The 6,472-nt window shown below is 45.0% G+C and overlaps 1 pseudogene; it reads left to right on the plus strand.

Moving 5' to 3' along the window:
- Window positions 1-3,905: 3,905 nt before the first annotated feature.
- LOC106734206 (60S ribosomal protein L15-like) lies at window positions 3,906-4,521 on the plus strand (annotated as a pseudogene).
- The last annotated feature ends 1,951 nt before the right edge of the window (window positions 4,522-6,472 follow it).

A 6,472-nucleotide genomic window follows, 5' to 3' on the forward strand; every position in this document is an offset into this window, starting at 1 on the left:
TGCTGGCGAGCCGCGGCGCCCTATAGCAAAAACCCCTCAAAAAAAAAAAAAAAAAAAGGATGGTGGAAAAATGGAATTAAAGTATGAGTTTATTTTGGTGTAAATTTTTTTTCCTAAAATCCATGAATAATTTTTTCATAATATGTATTTTCAATGGACTTTTTAAAGACCTCTTGTAAATATATCCCCAAAGTTTTCCAGATATTTCAGGCTTCTGGGCAGTGTTCAATCCTTTGAATTTCTCATTCCTTTCATAATTTCATCTTTAAAATGATTCCTCTTTTGGCAATGAACTTCAGTCAGTTGAAAAATAGTGACACCAAGGTTTTTAAGTCCAAAGTGTTTAGTTTTATTTAAAATATTTCTCAATAGAATATTTTAGAAATTTCATCCCAGAGTATACAAAAAGTCTTTTAAAAAAAAATTGTTGGGAACCAGCAGTTAGCGTAATGGCTATGGAGTCGCTGGACTCCCCTGTAGTTGGGTTCATGTCCCGGCCCCGATGGCTTAAAACTCATGCCGGGTGCGTGCGCATGTGTGCCCAAGATCCCGAGAGGAGAATGGAGGAGAAGGGATTGCAGTGTGACCACTCCCCCTGGGGGGTGATTTTTTTGCTTTCTGTCTCTATGTCTCTCTCTCTGTATGTCTGGCGAGCACACGCGCCCTATAGCGAAAACCTCTCAAAAAAAAAAATTGTCAGAGAGTGCATGTGCACACTGGAATGGAGGATGAGGAAGAGAAAGCGAGAAAGAAAAAGTACAAAAGCACCCTCCATGGGGAATGGTCACAACGCCGTCCTTTCTCCTTCATTTCTCCCCCTTTTTGGGATTTTGGGCATGCATGCACACATACCTCATGTGTTTCTCAAGTCACCAGGTCTGGGACTTGAACTATGCAGTCGGCCATATGAGATCTAGTTGCATAACCACCATGCTACAGGCTGGCCCACAGAAAGTCCTTGTTAATGCTAGACATGTGAGCAATACTAATACTCACCTTTAAATTAACCAGCTGATCATGCTCACTGGCAGATTTGCCACTCTAGACCCACAGAGCAGATTATAAGAAGTGGGAACTCTTGAGATAGCCAAGGTGCGTATCTACGTGGCGTTAGCAGAGCAGACTCCGTGCTCAGGACAAGCCGGGCTAATGTAACTCTTAGTCATTGTACACCAGTAAGAAACCCTAAGTCATTATAAAGAGGCAAAGAGTCCTTTTGCATGTTTTTTTTTTGGTTTGTTTTGTTCACTTGTTTTGAACAGAGAGAATGGGAAGACTTAAAAAGGGTTAGAGAACAACATGAAGGGAGGGAATTTTTGCTTTAGAAATGTGGTTTTCCTACCAACTGCCAGATAGTGTTCTTACTTTCCTATGAGGAAGGCATAGTTTTCCTACCGGCTGTTTTCCTGGTCTCTCTTCCTTCCCATTCTACTGGGTGATGAGAGCAAGGACAAAAAAGGCACAGGGATGCTGAGAGGAAACCAGAGTGAGCATTAGGATTTTAGGGTCAGGAGAGGTTTGCATACTGGGCATAACTCAAAAATGTAAGAGCAGGAGGCCAGAGCTGGGCACCTGGTCGGAACCAGGCATGCGCCTAAGTGGACAGAGAGGCCAAGAGAGCCTATAACTCGATGCTCTTCCAAGAGCTCACTCGGAGGACACGTTTGGAGAGAACAAGGGGGACTCTCTGAGAAGATACCGAAAGCAGGGCTGGGAAGCTGGGCAGGTTAGCCTACTTCAGTGGTAGTGGAATTGGAAACTGAGGCTGATAAAACTCAGGTCACAGAGGCACTACAGAAGCCTGAAATCCAGAAGGCTAGACAAATCCTGCCCACCCTCTGGGTGCCCAGCTGATTGCCAGGTCCTACTGATTCTCCCTACCTCAACTCTGCCCTTTTCTCTCCTGTCTCCTGTGATACTCCACAGAGCGAGACCACAGGCCCTCCTATGAGATTACCTGTATGTAAGACCCTACTGTGCCTCCTGCTTGTTTTGTAACTCTGGTTTAAAGATGAGAATGATAATATTAGTACCTCTTTTGGAATAGTTGGAAATGCTCAATGAGCTAATGCTTATGAGAGACTTGGCAACTGATAAGTACTCAATGTCAACTGGGTGTTAGTTTCCTAGGCTGCTGTAACAAATAGCTACAAAAGCCTGTAGGACTTTAAACAACAGAAATTGATTCTCTCATGGTTCTGGAGGCCAGAAGTTTGAAATCAAGGTGTCAGAATTGGTTTCTTCTGGAGTTTTTGAGGGAGAATCCATCCTTTGACTCTCTCTTAGCTTCTTGTGGTTGCTGGAATCCTTGGCAATCATGGGCTTATAGGCGCATTGCTTGAATCTCTTTCTCCATCTCCACATGACCTTCCCCTGGGTCTGTGAGTCTTGAATTCCCCTTTGCTTCCTCTTGTAAAGAAATCAGTCATGGGTTTAGGGCCCACCCTAAATCCAGGGCAATCTTTCAAGATCCAAATCTTGATTATATCTGCAAAGACCATATTTCCAAATAAGGTCACATTCATAGGTACAGGATGCGGGGGCAGGAGGGTAGGGATTAGGGCTTGGACTTATCTCTTGGAGGGCTATAATTCAACCCATTCCAGGTGTCGTAATTGTTACTTACAGCTCTAGATCTTTTTGTCTTTTGGCTATACATTTAAAATGGCCTACCTGCCATCTTCAAATAACAAGTCGTTCTCAGCAAAGTAGCTTCAATGATCTTTCCATCTGCTGTACCCTCTGTGGCTCCCGTCACCTGCAGGAGAACATCTGAAATGATGAATGAGGCTGTGACCTGGACCATCATCTCTGTGGTGCCATTTTCCACTCCCTCATTTTTTTTAAAAAAAAGAATTACTTTTATTTAAACTTATTTATTTATTTATTTAAATTTGGTCAGAGAGGGACAGAATGAGTAAGAGAAAGAGAAAGAGAGAGAGAAAGTGAGAAAGCAAGCCGCCAGGTCCAGGACTTGAACTGCAATTTGTCATGTGGGAGTCCAGTGCCTTCAACCACCATGCCACCTGCTGGCCGATTTTCCACTCCCTTTTACCTTTCACATCCTTTAAAATGGGACAGCTGTCAGTGCCCCAAAATACAGTGCACTCTTCCATGCCTCCTGTCGTCTGCACAGGCCGTTCCCTCTGCCTGTATATTATTCCTTCCCCTAGTCAGGGCCTGTGCGTCCTTTGAAATTCAGTTCTTCTTTCTTCTTTCTTTTTTCTTTTTTTTTTGGAGAGGTTTTTGCTATAGGGTGTATGCGCTCTCCAGAAAGACAGAGAAAGACAGAGAGATAGAGAAAGAGAAAGCGAGAAGTCACCCCCAAGGGGGGATGGTCACACTGCGATCACTTCTCCTCCATTATCCTCTCGGATCTTGGGCACTCATTCACACGTGCCCAGTGTGAGTTTAAGCCACCGGGTCCGGGACTCGAACCATAGTCGACTACATGGGAGTCCAGCAAAATAGCCATTACACCAACTGCTGGTCCCCAAAGTTCAGTTCTTATTTCCTCTCCTCTGAGGAACCTTCCTGGATGCTCCTCTGGCAGCTTCCCCAGACCCAGGTACTGGCTTCCTCCTATCTACCCCCCACTGTATCTTGGACTTCTCCCTGTCATGGTATTGCATCCGTTGTTCCAAAAAGGTCTGTTAATGTCTCTGCTGCTCCTTTAAGGTTGCACCTACTCACTCTATATCCCAGTGCCAGTGCAGTAGGGGGAAGTGTTGAATGATGAATGAATGAGTGCATGAATGGGTAGATGTGTGAATGAATGAACTGAAAAAAAGAAAAGTCCAAGGCAGGGATCATGTAAAACGACAAGATAAAACCTGGAATAAAGCTGGAAACAGAGAGAAAGGCTCTTCCCTTTCTGTCTGGCGGCAGCCATCAGGTAAGCCAACATGGGCACATACAAGTACATCCAGGAGCTGTGGTGGAAGAAGCAGTCCGACGTGATGCGCTTTCTCCTGCGGGTCCGCTGCTGGCAGTACTGCCAGCTCTGGACGCTGCACTGGGTTCCCCGCCCCACCTGGCAGGGTAAAGCGCGCAGACTGGACTACAAGGCTAAGCATGGTTATGTGATATACAGGATTCGTGTGCGGCGTGGAGGCCACAAACGCCCAGTCCCCAAGGGTGTAACCTATGGCAAGGCAAGCCTGTCCATCATGGTGTTAACCAGCTCGTTTGCTGGAGCCTCTAGTCTGTTGCAGAGGAGCGAGCTGGACGCCACTGTGGGGCTCTTAGAGTCCTGAATTCTTACTGGGTGGGTGAAGATTCCACACACAAATTCTTCCAGGTTATCCTCATTGATCCATTCCATACAGCTATTAGAAGAAACCCTGACACGCAGTGGATCACCAAGCCAGTCCACAAGCACAGGGAGATGCGTGGGCTGACATCCGCAGGAGCAGGAGCCGAGGCCTTGGAAAGGGCCACAAGTTCCTCCACACTATTGGTGGCTCTGGCTGTGCAGCTTGGAGAAGGCGCAATACTCTCCAGCTCCACAGTTACCGCTAATCTAAGAACTGTTTATAAAATTCATACCTAATAAACAATTCAGGACAGTCATGTCTGCTTAAAAGTGTGATTTGTCTGTTAAACTAGTCTGCAGGTTGTTTCATGGATGCTTTGTCAGATTATGAAAGTTCCAAGTGCAATAATGTTTGAAGATTATAAACGATAGTGTATCTTGTTTCTAATAAGGTAAAATTTTTTGTCTGTTTTATCTTATTAGGTAGTTATATGTTCGTGTTTAAAACATGTGGTATAATAGGTGTAAAAATAAATTCTTTAAAACAGGAAAAAAAAAAAAGCTGGAAACATCTAAGGTTGGAAGTTCTGACCAGTTATTAATAAGAAGGAGGTGTGTCTACTCAGACTTCGTATCTGTGTTGTGTAAACTATGAACAGTCCCAAGTAACTGCTGAGCAAACTCATTATAACACTCCAGAGGCTTCCGATTCTTCTCAATTTCCAAAGTCTTAACTTAAAAAACAAACAAACAAAAACACCTTGGAAGTAGATAAAGCCTGATTCTTGCACCTTGGACTTGACCAGGAAAAGATTCACCTGGTGCCCAAGATTAAAATGTGCATAGCTAAGCACCATCCTCAGGAGTTCTGATGAAGTCAGTCTGAGGCAGGCTTAGTAATTTGTGGAGAGGCTAAAAGTGCAAGTTCTGGCTTTGCCATACCCACACAATATGATCTTAGACAGCTTCTTAATTCTTCATCTGTGAAATGTAGAAAATAATAGTACTTCAGGGACCAGCAGATAGGGTAATGGCTATATCACTGGACTCCCATGTAGTCGACCATGGTTCGAGTCCCAGACCTGGTGGCTTAAACTCACGCCAGGTACGTGTGCATGTGTGCCCCAGATATTAAAATGAGAATGGAGAGGAAGAGATTGCGGCATGGCCATTCTCTGTCTCTCTGTCTTTCTGACGAGTGTACGTGCCCTACAGCAAAAATCTCTCCAAAATAATAATAATAATAATAATAATACTTCTTCAAAGGACTGTGGTTAGAACATTGACAAGAGACTCTGGCACATGTAAGTGGTCAGTAACGTGACCTTCGTCATCATCATCACCACCACTATCCCATCACCATCATCACCATCATCATTAACGGAATCAGTGGTTCTTCATCCTGGCTGCATAATAAAATCACCAGGGAAATTTACAAACAGATGCTGATACAGTGAGTCTGGAGTGGGTTCGAGGCAAAGGCCATCTCTGCCTCATGTTCAGAGGTCTAATGCGCAGTCACAGTTGAGACCCAAGAGGCCCTGAATACGCTTCTCAAACCTGAATGTGTACAGAATCACCTGGGATCTTGCAGAAATGCAGATTCTGACTCAGTAGGTTTAGAACAGGTGAGAATCTGCATTTCACAGCTCCAGGGTTTGCTGGGGCTGTTCACAGACTCCCCTCTGAAGAGTGAGGCTTTAGGGAATTCTATGAGAAAAAGCTCCTGGATCCAAAAGATGCAACCCACAACTTGACTGAAGGTGGCACGTCAACACAGCAACCAACTGTGATGGATTTGTGGCTCCTGGTTACACCCAGGCCCATCACACTGCTGGTGCCCCACACCTTCTGCCTGAAACTTCCAAACCTCTCGCTAACATGATCAAACCCTGGGAGGAGATGCAGGCGGCTGTCTCCTACTTCTCTGATAAGATGTGTCAAATGCACATTCATTACCTTCCCAGGAGCCCTTTCAGAAAGCATTTAAGGAAATCCTGCCCACTTAGCACTTTGCTCTTCAGATTGTAGAGCTCAGGGTCATGTGTTGCCCATCATGGGGCCATTTGCGTGGGTCAGGCTGCTGAGTCAATGACCCTGCTGGGTGGGAATAGCATCATGACCCCTGGTTTTTGCACAGATGACTTGAGTGTTTTTCAAAACCCATTAAATGACAAAGTTCCTGATCCAGGTGTAGCAACTGAGAGGCCCACAGTC

The sequence above is a fragment of the Tupaia chinensis genome, unplaced genomic scaffold, assembly GCF_000334495.1.
Source record: "Tupaia chinensis unplaced genomic scaffold, TupChi_1.0 Scaffold000081_1, whole genome shotgun sequence".
NCBI classification, from domain to species: Eukaryota; Metazoa; Chordata; class Mammalia; order Scandentia; family Tupaiidae; genus Tupaia; species Tupaia belangeri.